At 38.3% G+C, this 20637-nt stretch overlaps 2 protein-coding genes and 1 long non-coding RNA gene across 4 annotated transcripts in view; 2 read left to right on the forward strand and 1 right to left on the reverse strand.

Moving 5' to 3' along the window:
- Positions 1 to 20637, forward strand: part of LOC126053468 (dynein intermediate chain 3, ciliary) — a 235617-nt gene that overhangs the window by 116077 nt on the left and 98903 nt on the right. The window lies entirely within an intron of this gene.
- LOC110376999 (neuroligin-4, X-linked) overlaps positions 1 to 20637 on the reverse strand; it is a 75243-nt gene that overhangs the window by 17447 nt on the left and 37159 nt on the right. For both annotated transcript variants that reach the window (XM_064035349.1, XM_064035350.1), the window contains exon 2: positions 13154 to 13198. The gene's annotated coding sequence lies outside the window, so the exon portion shown is untranslated. The remainder of the gene's footprint in view (positions 1 to 13153; positions 13199 to 20637) is intronic.
- Positions 1357 to 2033, forward strand: LOC135116969 (uncharacterized). The gene is made up of 2 exons (XR_010276540.1): positions 1357 to 1543; positions 1804 to 2033. It is a non-coding gene; the product is annotated as an uncharacterized LOC135116969 (long non-coding RNA).

Here is a 20637-nt window from a genome sequence, read left to right on the forward strand (position 1 = left end):
GAATGACCTCTAGTTTTTTCTTTGATAGAATTTCTCGTGAAAAGGTGAGGGCGAGCTCGTTCGACTTTAAAGTGTTCGTTGTTTGTTTTAGTTAGTGAATCTTTTATAAAGATGTTTCAGAGATATACATATTTTCTATGTTCATAAGAAATCTTCACAAAAGCCAACATTACTTGAATTCGCATAGTTACACTAACATAGTAATCCTGAACCTTGTAAATTGTTTTCAGCGCTAATACAATTAGATTAAACTGGTTTATGTTACCGTAAATGTTCTTTAGATACAAATATCTTCGTGGAAAAACATTACGAAGGACACGCTCAGTATCTAAAAATAATGTAAATATGATATTTCGTAAAACTGTAGTTAGCTCGTATAATTGCGGACATGTGTTGTACGTATACTGCTGGCGTGCAACGCGTTGCGAGTGCGCTAGTTAGCGCAAACTATCTTAAGCCGTGTTGCGCTGCCTGCTGTTAGTAACTACGTTAGCGCACCGGAGCGCTTAGCCTCGCTTATTATACTACTTAACCACTACTGAGAGCAACACGATAACAATATCACTATTCTACATACGTTGCCTAGGATACACTATTGTAATAACGTTACCTAGGATACACTATTGAATAGTAAATAACATCAGGTGATGTGCTCCGTGTAATAGAACGAAAACAACCGCTTGTACTAAGACTTCACACTCCTCCAACCGAATTACTGCGAAGGTTCTCAGATTGTCTTTATCTCGGGCGCCTTTTTATAACATCAAACGAAAATAGCGTTAATTCGAAAATCCGGAAAAATGGTTCGGTAAACTTGAAATGTGATTTGACGTTTAATACTTCAATCAAATTAGCCTCAGGAGAATTACAGTTGAATGTCAAAAAAATATGAAGGACTGTCGTTCGAGTGAAGTAGGTCAGAAACTAGCCCAGAGGCATTAGTCGCGAAATTGGAGGGAAGCAATAAGTATCGGCTGATGGAAGGGCCGCCGACATGAAACAAATTGCGCCGAGACGCGTAACCAGCAGACGTTTGCTCCATCATAACTTATTGACATTTCTTTGAGGTATGTCATGTAGAAGAACTCTTTGAGATTCGGCTAAATTGGTTGCGCGCCTCGCTGTCTCTAACTCAGATATTTTTATTTTTAAACGTCTGTTAACATGTCATTAGGCTGATTTTGGAAAGGTTACAACGCCCACATCCAGACAGTACACAGAACATTAAGCATCAAAATAATAGACATGAACTCAAACTGTACAACATATTGAACTGGCTACTGAAAATATTAGTGTATACTTAGGTAAATATTCTCAAAGAATAACTTTTTTTTTTTTTTTTAATAATAGGGTAAACTGGGTACGGTTGTGCCAGGGTACGGTAGTGACAGTCGCAATTGTAACGAAACTATACGTAATACGGGGGAGTGGTGTAGGGGAGAAAGACGTGGCTTACAAGCCTAAACACGTTCCCCAGTATTGCTTTGGCCGGCGCACGACGTTGACGTAAGCAGGAGCCCACATTGCTTTTCAACAATCAAAAGTAAGTATTTTTGTTCGATTTCTTTTCCTAATTACTGTTATTTTTATACAGATAGATTATCTTATAATTTTTTTTTTAAAGTTGAACATTAATATTTAATTACAAGTGATTTCTTTTCACGTAAAGTATTTGGTAAAATCGTGGCGATTTTTTGTTTTCAAAATGATGCGTTGGGTACGGTTGTGTCATTTTTTTTGGGTACGGTTGTGACGAATATCTATACATATAATAAATCTCATATTATTATTTTTTTCTTTTAGATGTCCAGAATGCGTTTGTGGAAGACCGAAAGAGCGCAGTGTGATATCAAAAAATATAAAGATGCCGATGAAGAAGTGAAACAAGGGATTTTGTACGTGTAGCTCAAGCTACAAGCCTTTCTACAGCTACAAGTTTTAACAGAGCAAATGTTGTTTTTTTGATTGTTAAAACAATGTTTGTAAGCTTATTATGTTAAACATTTCAACAATAAAAGATATTATAGACCATTTTGATAAATGTTTATGCATGTCACAACCGCCCTTGGTATGTGGCCGGTTGTGACACTTTCCCATTTTTTTTAAAATTGATCTTATGAGTAATGCATTGTATTAAGGAACAATATATTAGTGTTTTTACGTACACAAATGTACAAATTGCGATACAAGTTCCTTTTTTGCGAGCTAATTAGTCAAATAACAAAATTATTGGTGATCAAATGAAAATTGGCACAACTGTACCCAGTCTACCCTACATATGTAGTAGGTTACCTGCCGCACATATGATTTCTTTTTTTCTTACTCAGACATAGAAGCTTTACGTTTTCCAGGATAAATCTATTTCATTATTTGCGTTTGATGTCGTCGTGATATTCATAGCCGAATCAGTGAACACTTAAAATATGAGAATGATAGGAGCGTCTCGAATTTATTTAATATTCTGTCCCAAAAAATGGGAGAACATTTGATTGGATAACAGGGGGTCGTAACGAAGTCCCGGCAATCTGTGAGCGGCCGGTACTGCACGAGTGGCACTTCACTCTCTCAGACATCATTAATTCAACAGCATTACCTGCCTTTGTGCGCCCAGCATTATTGTCTGCTCGTCTCGGCAGACCCGCGCTAACTGCGCCAACATCGCCTATAAACAATTGTTTACTACTATTCTTGGAAACAAAGCCAAATTCTTTGATAAGATTTATCTTCCGGTTTTTTGTTTTATTTGTAAAAAACATTGTTTTATCGAAGCTTTGTCCTGTGATTAATGACAACGCGCAAATTAGCCTTCTTTTGATAAAAAGGTAATTCATTTTACGTCGTGTTCAAAGTTCTTAATGTTTTGTTGTTTTATTTGTTAATGGCGGTGATAATGAGTTTTACTCAGAGTTTTTCTTAGATTATAAATCATACTGTTTTTTTTGTAAACTCTCGACTCAGAGTTTGTATTTATAGATTTAAATGTTTTTTATCTCTTTTTATTCATATTATTTCAAAGCGGTTCTAATTCTTTGTAGTCCCAATAAATAAAAATGCTTTTGTATGATCTATCTTTACTAAAAGGAGCACTCTGAAACCATATAATTAAAAACAGCTCAGCAATAAAAAGGTGCAAATCCAATTAGTAAACCTAACACAAGCGTAAGTTAATGAGGCAGCAATAAACCAGCGGGCGACGCAGCACGGCGGCGGCACGGAGGCGGCGCGGCGCGGGGTAGCACGGCGCGGCGCGGTGAGGCACGGCTCGGCACGGTATCAGCGCGCGACAGGCGCTCGTATTTACTCCGCTTGTCCAAACAGCGCAGCAGCGTCAGCGAGACTATATTTTTAATTACTTTTCTTGAAATTGTTACAGAATACTTTCGTATTTTTAGCCGCTTGATACAACATTAAATAACAAGTTATTGTTTCAACTTTGTTCTTCATTTAAAATTGCATGATTCTTTTAAAAGTTAAAGAAATGCAAACAATTCCTAGCTTTTATGCCTCTAGCTGGTTAAATATTTTTATTTTTAATTACTTAACAACATGGATATTTTGTACCTACATTTACCGAGTTTATAAAAAAAACTTCCTCATCGGATGACGTCCAAATCACACGTTATTCTGTTACAACATCAAAGAGCTGTTCATTAGAACACAATACGCTGGAACCTTCCTATTATTAAAAACAACCGTCCGCAAAACATCGCCATATCGTGTTACATATTACACCTTTATAATAACCTGAAAACAAAACACCCTTCATTGTCCGACACACAAATATGTTTCATTATGAATTATACTTAATTATTCTACTCGTAATCATTTTTTGTGAGAGGAGGTCGTTACACCACTCATTAAACAGGTTTATGGCGTCAGTAAACAAAGCATGGGGTGTCAGGACGAGGAGGGCATGGGAGGGGGGGGCGGTGACAGACGCGAGACGGACTAGCGAACATTATAAATGAAGGTGATGTGGCTGGAAAATGATCCGAGTTTTCTCTCAACATCGGAAGTTAATTGAAGATGTACCTTAATATAAGATCCTCAGAATCCCGCAAAATAAAATATTGTTCGAAAAATAACCATAAAAAATAAAGTATCTTTAAGCAAGATTTTCTTTGCTTAACAAGTTTTATAAAGTGTCATCAATTATGGATCGTGTACATAAATCTAATAAACGCAATTAATATCAGTTTTCTTCAAGCATTATTTTCTTAGATAAAGAAATGATTCCATTTACGATTAATTGGTCCTTCCAATTAATAACTTCTAATTCTATTTGTCAAGTTCGTTTAATTAGTATAGATAACATTTTGCCGTTCAATTTAAAATGTCAATTATTTGAACAATCGTCGCGTACCTTTTGCTGGCAAATATCTAGATAAACAAAATTCTTGTGTGATCCCTTTCAGCGAGTTGTGGCATGTTTTCTTGTGTGTCGTCTCCGGGGAAATTATCACTCTCGCCGAAAGTGATACGAATTTGATCGTTTCATGAAATATGAGTGATGAACGTGCGACACAGCGCCGGCTGTGAGCCACACGATTTGTCGCACGACATATGTGTCGCGTGTGTTACTGTTCTAATCAGAAATAATGCTTTAGTTCACGAGTGGGTTATTTTTACAGCACCATAACTGTATATCCTCAACTCCATTTCCATTATTATCATTAATTATTTCTTCGTGTTATTTTAGCCATTGTTTTCTATATTATTTTAAACCGCGGGCACGAGAGGCCGGGCCGCATATCGCGGTCGGCGGGACTGACCGGCCCATCCGTATACATATTCATTTAGGTAGATCGGGCACCACAATCCTGTGGGCGGCATATCGCGACCCAATTGTCTTAAATCATAGCGCATGTGACCTACATACAGCTGCTCAGCCACGAATCAGAGGGAACGCACACAGCTCGTACGTCGCGATTGTTTCATATATTTTCTTAAGCCTTGTCTGCTCCATATCCAGTTTTATATTTATGATTGTACAAACCCGAGCAAGTATGGAATTATTTTATTTCATCATCATCCTCCGAGCCTTTTTCCCAATCATGTTGGGGTCGGCTTCCAGTCTAACCGGATTCAGCTGAGTACCAGTGCTTTACAAGAAGCGACTGCCTATCTGACCTCCTCAACCCAGTTACCCGGGCAACCCGATACCCCTTGGTTAGACTGGTGTCAGACTTACTGGCTTCTGACTACCCGTAACGACTGCCAAGGATGTTCAATGACAGCCGGGACCTACAGTTTAACGTGCCATCCGAAACACAGCCAATGGTGTCTAAGATATACTTAGAAAGTACATACAAACTTAGAAAAGTTGCATTGGTACTTGCCTGACCTGGGATCGAACCCGCGCCCTCGTACTTGAGGTTGGTCCTTTACCCACTAGGCCACCACGACTTTTTTTTTTTTTTGTAATTATTTTATTTACTATTTTCATTTTATCTTTTATTCATATCTCATTCAACAGATTTTCTAGTTGGATTATTTAAAAATAGCATAAAATATCAAAGTGGAATGGAAACGCTTGAAGTCGCTATCTAAAAGGTAATTTGATATTTTATATTTGCACATGAAAGAGTTATGGCAGATATAATTGTGGGCCATAAAAGTGATCGATGTCGGTGTCGGAGCAGTAACGTGTAGCTCCAGTTTCTCTGCGAGAAGGACTGAAGCTTCTCTGCAATGACTCGTGGCTGGTAACAAGGAGTCCTGGCTGTGAAGGCCGACACATTGATTGGCTGCTGTCGTAAAGTCTAGAAAGGGTCTGTCTCCCGCGCCTTTCGTCAGCCTACACATTTCTGAATGTTAATTTAATAGTGTACGGACATATTGTAGCCATTGCGTTTGGTTTTTTTACGAGAATATGAGAAATTATTCTAATGCCGCGGCGGATCTGGCAAAGTGCACACTGTAGATAGAGCCTCTATGCACTCAGCCTTGTACCTGAATTTAAAAGGTAAATGTGAATGTATGTGATGTACGTGCCCACAGACTATTTAAAGGGCTGAAACCACCCCTATACACAGTGTAAACAAAATAACAAAAAAAAACTTTAAATCAAATAACATTTAGATTACAAAATCAAGTCATTGTGCCTGAGCGGTACAAACATAATAAATGTTTCTAAAAGTTCTTTCTTTTTTCAGATTGTTTTTCTGCAAAAGATTCCTCAGTTTGAGTAGATTTCCCTCAGCCGTGATAATATGAATGTATTATATTGACGCCTGCAAAAGTTGTAACTCAAAGGGAAAGGGGAGAATAGTTGAGCGGCCGAAAGTTTAACACTTCATGCATTATGAATCGGCAAACGTTTGGCAACCTGCGGCGCGTGAGCCGTGCGGGGCGCGGGGAGCGGCCTGCGGGGCGCGGGGGCGGGGGACAGATGGTGGAAGTTTAATGTCAATTTACACGCATGTCGGAGTTCAGCAGACTTGCCTAAGTCTTCCAACATTGTTATAATTTAATATTACGACAATACACCGCCGTGTTCCCTGAACGTCCTTCCTCAACTACCTGATACGAACAGCTTGAATAAACAATTTCCTTCGCGTACGTGTAATCATTCAGCTCACAGTTATTCAGGCTAAACTTTAACGTGTTCAAAATTAAATAACTATCTTTCATTGAAGGTGAACGTGAGCGTGAAATAAATTATCACAAGTTGGCGCGAGTTTGACACAAATTGCCCGCAGAGCCGCGCGCGCCAGTCACGCCCGACCGTTTCGCGAAAAAACCGCCGCGTTTATACAACGCCCTAAATCAAAGTTTGTCACGAGTTCAGAATAATGTGCTAAGCAGCCAATAATACATTTGAAAGGCTTCGCCTCGAGCGACACAGGTACAGAAGCATTTTTGAGAAAATTTTCACTTTGAAGAAAGTCTTCAAAGCCCCACGATGCGGGTATGTTGGATTAATTCAGGTTTATAATAGAGACTAGAATATAAAATGATTCCTTCACGTTCACTCTGAGTTTACGAAAGCATTCCTCACGAAAGAATGTTTCGCTCCCAAACTTGAACATGTAATATATTTCGTTAGTTAAATTAAAATTCTAATTAATATGAAAGCTAACATCAAACCTAACCATATCAAAGCGGGGAGGTTGGTGCAGCTAATTAAGAAAATGTTCTGAATTATAAAGCGGTGACGCGGCCCTCCTTACATGAACCCTCGGAGGCTTAACCGACACCTCAAATTATAAACAATCTTATCTGGTTAGTTTAAAGGTCGTGGTGGCCTAGTGGGTAAAGAACCAACCTCTCGAGTATGTGGGTGTGGGTTCGATTCCAGGTCAGGCAAGTACCAATGCAACTTTTCTAAGTTTGTATGTACTTTCTAAGTATATCTTGGACACCAGTGGCTGATAAAAAAAGGTGAAGGAAAACATCTTGAGGAAACCTGGACTATAGTCTGAAATCACCAACCCGCATTGAGCAAGCGTGGTGATTAATGCTCAATCCTTCTCCCTGTGATAGGAGGCCTGTGCCCAGCAGTGGGACGATAAAAAAGGCTGTAACAGCTAACAGCTAACATCTGGTTAGTTTGTTAAGATATATTTGGAGGTTACGTAAAAAAGATGGTATCGATACGGAAAATCAGCTGATCATTGTGGCGTGGTAATTACCGGTAGCAATAAGAACCCTGTTGCACTAAAAACAAAATATCAAACATACATATGTTCATTGGTCATTGGTATATCGTCGGGAGAATTTTAACGTGTTGTATAGATAGATAATATGACTTAGTCTATACAGGAAATATGAATCCACGTAACTTGATACCTACAAAAATAAGTCAACCTTTCGAATTTGGGATGACACATTAAATATTCTAGAGAAGCCTAAAATAAACGTCTGGTAGTAAGGAAGTACGTGGGTAGTAGACACACCTACGTGGTAATGAGTCCTTTGTCTTTAATTGCCAAGTTATCCTATAGGTTATTTATACAGACATTTAACTGAAACCAAATGTACAACATATCTACACATACTGGTATCATCATACATAGTATTTGACTGATTATCAAGTTCTTAAAGCTTTACGATGACGCGTCATATTTGCTTTAAACACCCAACAAACAAAAAATCCTCTCATAGTGGCTAAAAATGCCAAAAATAAATTTCTTATAAGAGCCGTATTAACGCTAATAAGTGTGCGTTTGGGCACAAATTACAAGAACAATAACCTCAAACCCCCCTTATATTTGCTTTATTGTCAGCTTCTTTTTCTTATATGTACTTTATTATAGCAAGCGATAAGGGAGTCAAACTAATAAAAGCAAAAGGATTTGCTCTTAAAAAGCCAACCAACCTTATACATGTTTTATAATGGCGAGCAACAAGGGAGTAAAACTATTCGCCTTAAAATCAGTGTTTGAGATTCTGCAACAAGTGTTTTGTTGAGTGATTTTTCACAGTTTGGCAGCGTCAACGAGTATTTTAAAGAAAACAAGAACCATGATTAATTTCATTTTTTTTGTGTACCTGAATTCGAGAGTATATTGTGCTTGTTTATTGAGAAAACTGTGTGGGAATTCAAACGTATGATAAAATGTGGTACAAAAAGTGTAATTATATCAACGCGCCCTTGAATTTGAGTAGTTTTGACGTAAAAATGTGAATAATTATTAAGGCATGTTTTTTATAACGCTTTTACAAGGGTAATATCATTCTCACAACGTCTATTAGAAATCTATAAGATTATAAGCTCTGTAATGGCAACATTTATTCCATCTGCTATCGCCATTTTATCTATCGTTAGGGTTCCTTTCATAATTCCGTAGCTGTATTAATATTAGCTATATTACATTTTAGATATTATTACAATGGTCGTATTTACGGACGTTGCCAAATTTTTAAAAAGAAGAGAAGATCTGACTGTCCAAAACAAGAGATGGCCATAGAATTTGACACATTTTATCGTACGAAGAAAATGTTTTCATTGCAAATATCAGACTTTGTCAAACATACCTTCACACTTTGTGATTGGTGGAAAAAATAGAAGTTTTGCTACTATTCACTTTCTTGTTTTGTCAAAATTGTAAAGAGTATTTGATTTATGATCTTTATTGAAGATGAATGTGAATATTGTAATCCATAATTTTATTACACATTTCTCAATAGTAATCAAAAAATTCAATACCTAGCAATGAAAAATAATTATTACTAGGTAAGTGTAAATAAATAGATATTTTAATATATAGATTAATAAATAGAATGTAATATTTTTAATAGATCATCCATTTAATACTGTAATCCAAACTAATATTATAAATGCGAAAGTAACTCTGTCTGTCTGTCTGTCTGTATGTCTGTCTGTCTGTCTTTTCTTCACGCCTAAACTACTCAACCAATTTGTGTGAAATTTGGTACAGACATAGTTTGAAACTTGAGAAAGGACATAGGATAGTTTTTATTACAAAAAAAAATAAAAATAAAATTATTCCGGACATATAGCGCCATCTATTGGTCAAATCAAAAATCTGCTGGTAGTCACTATTCCACGCGAACGAAGTTGCGGGCAAAAGCTAGTATTTTTAATATATCATAGATATCCATCTTATTCAACTCAAATTTAGTTGAAAATTTATGTCTTCTTCACTACCACTAACGTTATATTCTTCTTGACTGATTTCCTTTTTTACTTCATTGTCATCTTCCATAAAATCATTGACGGAACCCTCAAGTGATTTGTTGGTATCGGGTTGTCATTTTGTAATATTATACTCGTAGCAGTAGAAGTGGTATAAGAATACTTTAATATGACCATCTTGAGAATAAGACCTTTTTAATGACTATGTAAGTGATTATGGATTGCGTTCATTCTTGTAAAGACCATATAAAATGCAGAATATTGTTTGTTGGGTAGACATCTTATGAAATGCTCCTATGAGTTTAAAAGTATCATAGTTAGCTTATGCGTTACCGTTATAAGAACAGTTAGCCAAATGAAAAGCTTTTATAAGGTTTTGAATATTATAAGGCTTAAAAGCATTGTAAATGCGCTTATGAGAATAACACATTTTCAATCCTTATTATAATCATGTAATTTGGACTTGTTATGGTTAACCCAACCAAATTATAAGAGTAAAGGTAATATTAGCCAAATCTTCTTATATTGTGCCATAATAGGGAACATTGACATAATGAAAGCGATTTTAAAGCAACTATAAGAAATTAGACCTTAAACGTATAATTTTATAAGAGTAGCTTGTTTGTTGGGGCAAACACCCATAAAACTACTGCAAACTTGAACTGCCTCCCTATTAATACCGACGTAGTTGCAACTTCGCCGGCAAGTGACGCAGACTCTTACATCATATTCTGCTTAGACATATTCTACTTCACAATTAATTACAGCAGCAACTCGCTCGGGATATAATCCACAGAGAAGGCACTACCTCAGCCCGTGTAACGCGTGCCGACGTCTGCTCGCAGCCGATGACGTTGACAAGTGGCGCTCACCAGCCTCACTTAATTGATGTGAAAACGTCATTAGCGTCAGCGCATCGAACCCAGGCCCCACTGATTTATATTGTACATTTATTATCGTTATTATACTCCCACTCAGCAAACGCGCTATTTATTTTTAATTTTCTTACACAAAGGCACTCTTTTCGCTCCACCTTTTGTTGTTCTTGTTTACCCATCGACAGCTGACAAATAAGTGCGATAGAACAAAACGAGAATCGTGAATGAGTAACTCTTTATTCTGTTTGTCATTTTTCCGCTTGAGTTTCATTGGAACACAAGCGTTAAGTGAGTTTATTGGCGCCCTGACTGCCTCTTGTGTTCGAGAGCTCTCAAATAATCTCGGCAGACGCACAAGCAATCAATGTCTTTTGTATCGATAGGACCGCAGTTAATTGGGAGCTCGTGGATGCGTCTCGGAACTTAATTGCTACAGGGCGTCATTCCGCCGACAAGCCCGCAATACTGTGGCCATTATGGAAATTACCGGAATCATTTTAATGACGCGATTTATGACAGATCCGCTGCTGTGTTTGCGGAATACGCGTCCACTCAGTAGAAGTAAATTGATCGCAACTTCTGTTTGAAGAGTTGTTTGAGGGCTCACGTGTTAATTAAAATGAGTTCCTCAAATGAAGGTTAAGACGTGCCGGCTCAGACCAAAGACTCGAATTATACGGGTTCCTTGTATAACTTTACATACGCAGTACTTACGTACTTATAATTATTTTCGTCGGAAACTCGGCAGGCTCGGCTCTGAAATAATTACTTCATTGAGAACAAAGAGAGTTCGGTCAAAGCATAGTTACTCAATTGTTGAAGTAAAGGTTGAAACGTGTTTGCACGACACAAGACTGTATGGAGGCTCTCCAGTAAACAGTCGAAGCTATCGTGGTTCGTTCATTGTTTCGGGAAGCGAGTGGTATCGGCCGCAGATTGAACACGCGTTAGTGATGTTTAGTACCATCCGGCGTGCGGTGAGCTGCCGGTGCCGGGAGGGGCGCTCCACAGGGCCGCACTAAATAAGAGGGTAGCTGGGAATAATTCAGGGCTCGTGATGGCGCTCGGCTCAATAATGCACGCCTCGCAATCACACACCGCGCATGTTCCTACGATATACTCCTATTCATCTTCTGTGGCGCTGACTAGATTTACGCTGGACCATTTTTGTGGGCTCCGAGTGACTTCAGATTTACTGTTATAGTAAAACCGCATCTCCACTACGTCTCTCTTAGAAGGGATGTTATTTGTTTTTACAGGAACATATTTTGTTCTTATACTTAACTGAAGAATCTTCTGATGAAATATATGACATAAAAATATAACTACATAGAACCAAGTTATGCGGAATACAGAGTTTAAGTCGTATATTTTATGTTGATTTGTTTGTAAACCGTTCAAAACTGATCGTTTGCCAGATTTGCGCCGCACTCCAATTTTAGATTACCTCGTGCTTGTTGCCAACATCCCCGCATAAACAGACAGACAGACTTATTGCTGCGGGGACCTGACTTATAGCTCAACTCGAAACCGAAAACATAAAATTTTGTCGACTTTCTAAAGAATTTTTTTAGTGTAATGTAATGCTCATTTATATGATTGATTGCGGTTCAGTATAAGCAATAAACAGTGCCTATGTATAATGGGTCTAGAAGTATATTCCTAACGATCTTGTCAGCACTTTGGCAGTTATCTTAAATCTGCGTTTAACATAATTCTACAATCTACACCCATGTAGACTAAGATAATACTTAACATTGTAATTCCATTAGAGGTGCCGTGACCACTTCATTAGCATATAACAAAGCATTTCCCTCGGACACTAACATGCGTTTCATTAGAGAAATCCAATTGAGAGCTAATTCCACTGATACCTGTGTAAAGGCAAATCCTACTCTATGAGCACACTTCACGATATAATTTCATTTCCGAACGATTCAGGACGTCAAGTAATCGCTTAACAGATTAAAATCTTCCGCAATTGTTTTGAATGAAAAGAAAAACGTTGAGCGCGGCTCACTGCCCCAGAGAGAGGTACGGGACTACGGGGGGAGTGACAATTTGTTACAGAGGTATGTTATTTATTTACCAGTATTTTGGACAACTGAGTTTAGAAATAGTTTACCTATGACGATCTTGTGTGGACCGGAAATGATTTTTGAAAGACACAAATACTGGAAACATTCAATACATTACATTATGTGGTTAGATTTTTTGCCCTTTCTGGTCAAGGATAAATTCCATAAGTGCACTAAGCCGTGATGACGGCCGGAGAGATCATTAAGACAGGAATTAAGTGAACGACGTTAACGGATAAAAAGAAGGCTTTCCAAGACGTACTAATGGAAAAAATAAGTTCTAATGAAAATTCATAGGATCGCCTCTTTGTATAGCAACGGAATTAAATTGGAAGGTTTTATAGGCCGCGCTTAAAGGTTTAACTGGGTAGATAAGGAGACTAGCTAAATTAATAGCCTTACGAGAAAAGAAACGGGAAATATAAGGTGTTTCTACACCGGCTGAAACACGAACACAATACACAGGAAACTGTATTGTGCTGCCGAGAGAATTGTGCAGTCTTCACGTAGTGAAGTTTATGTTATTGTAACAGTAGCTCCGCAGGTACACGCCGACCCTGTAGAGAGACGAGATGTAATGTAGACGAGTAACTCACCCCGTCAGGGAGCACAAGCGTGATGCGGTGCATGTCTGCATTTATCTGCAACAATAATAACAAACAATTAACAACCAATCAAAGCTGTTATTAACGAGATTCGATAAATGACAAACAAAGCAAATTACACCACCCTTTGATCTACTGATACTATTTCAGAATTGAACAAATATCAAATGTCTCCCTGACATCGCTGAATGTTCGGCTGCTCTCAATTAACACAATAATATTAATTTGGACGTAGTTAAGAGGGCTGATATCTGCTTCCTCTCGGCGATTATACTCCATATAACTAGGTGGTACTTAAGCTTCGGAAAATTAATTTTACCTCCATTTTGGTATGAGTCACAATCGTTCCACAATTCATGAAGGGACGTTTTGTTATAGATAACAATGCTATTGATTGCCTATCATTCGATTATGATTGGAGATAGAAACGGTACCCATGGACGGACTCCTTAAATATCTTCTATTTAAGTTAATAATGTCTATTATATGAATGGTCGGAGTTCGTTATTTACGGCACAAAATGTAAAGTCCACTATAAATTAAAAATCCAACGAGTAATGGTAGTTGGTATGAGTGTACTGTGGAAATAAATCAACATTTACAAGTCCATAATTAAACAGGAGCTGTCCGCGCTTGTCGCCGCCGCCCCGACACGATCACTAATTGCTTCTCAAGAAGAACTGAATCACGTCGTGAGACCGGGAACAACTTACAGCAGACGACCAAAATTAGTTTTTGGTGATGTCGGGACAGCTAAGGTCATACTACAGGTTTTTGATTTTAAACAATAAAGTGGGGAAATATATACAAAAACAACGAGAGATAGAGAAATGGTTAAGACAAAAAAAAATACTTTTTAATTTTCGATACTATGAATGTAAATGTTGTTTGTAAACATGGAAATGTACTTGTATTTTAACAATAACTTGGCAAAAATCCTTTCTTAACCCTTAAAAATAGAAATTTGTTTGTGAAATTATTTTACATTTTAAATTATAATAAAACAGTTTTCGTAAAACGAATGCACACGCTAAGTTCGCACAAAGACTTGTCTAGTTGCTCAAACTACGTATAATAGTGAACGATCAAGTTGATAGCATCGGTGCTCTGTGCACCGAATAATACAAATACCAGTATTATTTATTTGTTATCCACTGCCCGAGGCTTTCCCTGCCTTTGTCAGCAAGTTTCTCTTATCCCGAATAATATCAGATACTGAAAATGTATGGAGTATGTAGTATTTTTATTGCTGTATTGTTATAATATCCGGCAATGCTCACTAGTGAATGCGGAACTCCAGCGGGTGCACAATGAACAATTCCTCTGGGAGCTTGTAATTGTATACAGGATTCATACGGTTGAAATACGGAGCATGAACCTAAATGTTGATGTTTTTAGAGCATTTTATTGAATTTGGCTAACGATTTTTTATCGTAACTTCGAAAACTTTATTCATATGAACTTATTTTAACAAAACACATTCTAAACTCGTCCAACGTTTTCGACGCACAAAAAAATGATGAAACACACACATCGTAACATAGAATATGTATGTCGATATGTCGTATAGCAATAAAACGGCAAAGAGTGGCCACCGCGCGTCCGTAAAAACTTGATGGATGGACCGCGTGTGCCGATTAATGGCCGCCCACTCCATCCTCCGTCACTAAAACACTATATTTCTCCACGCTTTTGAATTATTATACTACAACCTTGTTCATTTCACATCGGTTTTTTCAAAAGCTTTATAAATAAATCTATTGCTTTGTAGCGACTAGCCACCTAGGCAACAGGCAAACCGTACCGTTTCGATTGAGCAAATTGATAAGATTTATCAAGCCTGTATGTAGGTAGTTAATTCAAACAGAAGTTTACGCTTGGCTGATAATTTTCAAGGAGCTTTCCGGAGCTTCGAGTCGTCCTTCGACAACGATAGGTACAATCTGATATTTTTTTCTAAGTGCTTTACATTTATATTATATGAATGATAAAAGACTAGTTATTCCCTGCGGTTCTACTCGCGTCCCGGGAGAGATACTTAAGGCAGCCAGACGAAAATCAGCAGTGACTTTTATATTTATAATATTGGTTAGGATTACGTATTAATTTATTTATAGAATTTTTACTCACACTTTAGCCAAAACTGATGATGACCACGGAATCAAGAGCCTTAGATACTGTAAGTGGGTCAGTCGGGTGTTTGTACAGGACGCTAGTTACCTGCCACAGACGAACATACAACCCGACGTGTTTAACTTTAATTGAACCCAACTTTCACTGTTATTTATAGCAGCCTTTGTACGAGAGCCACATTACAGAAACGGTACCGACACTGGATACACAAAAACATTCATGCTTACAACTAGAAATGTTGGAAGTGATCATTATTACTGAACTTATATATATGTGGGATTGAATTAAAACAGTGCTTAAGTATATCTATCGTTACTTAACTAAATAACTGATACATTTATTCGTACGATATAATTTGATTACATTCGTGTTTTCAGTCGATTACGCAGTTCCAATATCGAGTGGCATAGCTACAAATAGCTATTAACATTGACCAGTAACGATGCGGTATTGTCGTAAACCCCGTCCGGGTCCGGCCGCCACTCACATTGCTTCACCGATGTTTTCATAGGACCCGCTGCCGGGTGAATGATAACTAAAGAATAATATATAATGGCACATGCATACAAATGTGTTCCTTCTTTACCTTTCCCATAGTTAAGTAAAAGCAATCCGTAATAGGTTCTGGGGCGGGTCGCTGTTTGCATAACTATCCGTCGAGGTAATCTCCGCTAATATTAGTTTGTCAAAATATTCCCCGACGTATCATTGAAAAGGGAAAGGGTCTGAGCTCGTATAAAAATATATTCGGAGGTCCAGGTAACCCCCAATTGTTACCCGCCTTCAATACTTTTCTATTCGATATGAGATCGGTCCGAGATTTTTCTCCATGGGCAGATACCTTTTTCCAAGAGATTAGAGCTTGATTAAGATTTGGGAATATTTTGGGGGCCGCGTTATTCAGTCATAGATTCTGGAAGTCGTATTATGTTCCGCAGTCTGTGCACAGTGCGGGGGATTACAATGTCGCTCACGATATTTTTTCGTTATTTTTGTGAAAGCTATTTTCAATGGAAACTATATTTTGACTGACAGTCGGGCCAATATCGCGAGCATGTTCAAATCTCTATCACAAAGTTGCGAAAGTAATAAAACCATTCGGTATATAAGTAAACATAGGTTCCGCACGATATTACATTGTGTTACTAGGATATAATATCTCCCAGGCGATACGATTATTTTATATTTCTTTGTGTGGTTTTGTGGACAGTGGTGCTGAAACATATTTACTTTATTACATTGTGTTTCTACCTGCTCATTGTTACAGTTCAATATAATAGCTACAATAAATGAATACTGAATGTGATTTTGTGATTTTGTACAGTTTTATAAAATGCAGTAGAACGCTAGTACCTAGATATGCAACACATCCCGTGCTCTGACTAAACTAACAAGTTGTACTAACCGCTGCTATTTACTTACACGCGGAGCCTGACCCCGTCCACTCGCGTCCGACCAGATAAATCAGCGGAACTTATCTGAAGCGGGTACATACGAGCCGCTCCTAACTACAACAACAAATGAGAAGGCACCGTGGCCGTCAAACGGCGCCAATAAAGACAAACAGGACAAAAAGGGCAATTTGGCGCGGCCATGTAACGAGCCCCGCTATTAGGGATTCAGGCCACAGGCAGGCCTGCGCTGGCCTGCGCCGGGCCTGGCTCAATGCGCGCTGATTGCGCTAATTCGATATCGATAATGTCCGGCGGAATGATTGCGGCCATCACTAAAGCGCACTGCTCTGCACTTGTTATTGCGTATCAACTGCAGCAAGTTATTACATTAGGATTTGTAAATTGTGATTGGAACCCAATGAGGTCTCTGTAATCTCTACCTAATCAGCAGCTAACAAGCTTAGGATAATAACAAAATGCTGATTGATAGTTTTCATTATGACAGCACCTCGCAAATAAAACTTTGCTAAATAAATAAAATCAATAGCTGACAGGAATGTTCTACATATCCCAATGTATGGCGAGGGACATAGGTAATATGTAAAACATCCAATTATTTCCGAACCACGGTGTTGTTTTGGTGTGACAAAAAACTAAACTTAATCATGAAGACTTTTGCCCTCTAATAGGGTCCGAAACTTAGTTAGGGTTAGTTCGGAGAAACCCGTGCCCTTATTACATACATTACACATAATGTAGACAAGATGTTCTCATATACACTTACCATTTTATCTTCAAACATATTGATGAATGAGATGATATTGAAACTGAATAATAAAGCGAGATTTTTAAATCAAATTAATGCTTGTCTATTTATTGCATAGTACTGAAACACACACTCACACAGTAAATCTTGATTTTTCACAATTGTAATTTGTTTACTTGTTTGCCAAGACAGAACTAAGTAAACAAATAAGTCAATAAATTATCAGGTTGGCAATTTGTCACATCCAGTACACAGGTATGGCGGCTTCCCAAGTTATTGCGTCACAGGCTGTATCGATTGCGATGCAATATACAGTCGCGTGCACCGGGAGGAACAAAGCGGAGATTTATTACCTCTCCTCTATTATGTGGCGGAACCACTATCGAATTAATTACCTCATAGAATTTTAGCTTATTACACAGGGGTCCCGCGTGAAAGGTTGCTGAAATATTATTTTAATTTGGCTATATTTTCTTGCCAGGCAATGTTGAAGTCTAGATTTAGTATTAAGCCTGTTGCACAGTGTATAAAATGTTCACTCCGACTTATTTTTTGTTATTCGGACTTGTTCATATTGATCAAGTCAGTTTTACGTTGTTATTATTTTAGTTATGAAGGTAGCTTAGTAATACATCAGATTACACATCCATAAACGCTTATCATTTCACGATAACGTCGTGCAGTAAAAATATTCATAGCTAAGCTTTTTGCCGAGCAAATATGTAACGAAAACACAGTGAGGTCAAACTAAGGCAAACATAACATTTGCTAGCGATTACCAATAAAACTCGGAGCAGTCATAAACCCGGCGCAGTTTACGACTAGCACAAAACAATACGATTATTAATATCTAGCAATTAATCGCTTCCTACTTACTGCCACATAGTAAACAACGCAGAAGCTTCATCGCGACATACTGTACGCTACAATGTTATTTTATTGATCCTTCGAGTAGCAATAAAAATGGAATATGACTTTATGTCCCAATATAAATATTACGGAAACCCTTTTATGGTCGAGCAGTCGACATAATTGCTACAACCGAATACGTCTCCCTGGAGGTCCTTCTGAATGAACATTGAAGTTTTAATTGGACATTATTAGTGTTTACAGCTTCAATTTTTTGGTTACAATCGCTGCAGGAATAGATTGTATCTGTGTCTGGGGCCTGGAGTTTCTGTACACTAAGACCCACATGTTTCCTACAATAACTTGGTCTTGTCTCGTGCATGTTATCACTCCACGAGTTAAGGATGGTACTTCTCTCATCATTTGTCACATACCCGCCCCCCACTTGACCCTGTCGTGAACAATAGTAGGGTAATACAGGCCGGAGCCCCGGCGCGGCCCGCTGTACATTGTCACCAGTTAATTGAATGCGCAGATTACTGATCACTCTCTGCTTGATTTGTCACAGATAATACGTGTTTATGTCGCAACAGACTACAGGTATATATGTACATATTATGCTAATCGGTAATTAAACTGAGTATCTGCTCTGTAATTATGTTAAAGTGGTTACAAATAAGTAATTAAGTAATGGTGAATTAGTCATGTACTAAGCGATATAATATGGTGCTCTCGTATTGTGTGTTATTGTGAATGTGGTTTGACAAATCCATTGAAAAGTACTTTGATAATATAATGTTTTACGGGTTTAGATGGGTAGTGTAAGCCGTTGCTGAGAAAAACCCCGCATTCGGATTCATTGTAATAACAACAACAGTCAGATATTATTGAACGTTGTTGCACCTGGGTCGATGTTTCTAGGAAGTTGCTTCTCACTGTTAGTAAGACTTCTCTTTGAGCCGATGTGACTGTTGTCTTGGCACATACTCGTGCCTTCTGGAATATTCGCCGTGTGTGTCACGAGCCCTCAATGTTCAGGTTATTAGTTGATTAAAGCAACACAAAGCTACACAAACGTGTCTGTCAAAATGTGAATAATCTATAGCAAGGTATAACCTTTGTCTATCACGTTGTTGGATACGAGCATAATGTTGTGTTATACCATACCAGTAACATGAATGATTAAAGCATAATGCAAATACACATTTGTGTTGTGAGTTAAATTAAATCCTACAATCCGAAAGTAGTGATTTTCACAACGCACTAGAGAAAGTATTTTTAAAATTTAAATTGCCATCATAGTTAGTAATTAAGTTTGAATGTGATGCGAGGCGGGGAGGCGGGAGGCGGGGAGGCCGTGCGCCGCTCGTGTAATTATAACTTGCGTAAAATGTTTCATTTTCCAATATCGTATTTTTCGACGGATTCAAATTAACATGTCACAAAGCATTTTTGCCAATTTTCTATGTTTTGTTTACGTTTGCCAATGTTTATGGAGTTAGCGAAACTTAATTATATTAGCGAGCGAGACATTTCAGGTCGAAATCCTGAAAATTGGACATTCGATAGCGTTACGGTACCAATTAAAAACAAATATTAACTGACCCTATTTATAAATCCAAATACCTCTCTCGTAGTGTATACCTTTTGTATGTGATGTGAGTATCATAGAGCACTGAGCTCACATATACAGCGGCTATTAATTCAGGAAATGTTCGGATGCTGGGCAACATTCACTAGCCCCGAGCGTTGCCCAGCCTTGCCCAGCGCTGGGCTTCAATTATTCAACTCGCTGCATACACCGCGCGGGGCGGGGCGCACTGACGGCGAACATACCCACTCAGATACAATACTGTATGTATTCACTAATTAACTGTGACAATTTTATTCACCAAAATCACGACACCGTTGCGGTATTTTTTATTCTTGTGAACGTTTCTCATCATCGGTGCAGCTCCTTCCATTGACGCCTGTCTAGCGCCAACTCCTGAACTTCCTTATACATCTCAACTTTCACCTTTTCTTTAATTTGCTTGATGTAGCTATACCTTGAACGTTTCTACATCACATAATTTTCTTCGTCAGTGTTCCTTTAGACTTTAGAGAGAGCATTTTCTAGGCTTGTGAATCCGTCCCCCGCTGGCAGTGCAGCGTCACGTAGTGGTGCTCGGTGAGGCGTGGTGTGCTGCGGTGCGGAAGCCAGCTAGCCTGGTGCCTTGCGGACCCACTGCGCAACTAAATAAACCAGTCATTAGCTCGCACAAATAACATCGCTGCTACCGATCCCTCCGACGCTCACAAATAAACGATGCAGCTCCATTTGAGAATTGAGA

This window comes from Helicoverpa armigera, chromosome 6 (assembly GCF_030705265.1).
Source record: "Helicoverpa armigera isolate CAAS_96S chromosome 6, ASM3070526v1, whole genome shotgun sequence".
Lineage (NCBI taxonomy): Eukaryota > Metazoa > Arthropoda > Insecta > Lepidoptera > Noctuidae > Helicoverpa > Helicoverpa armigera.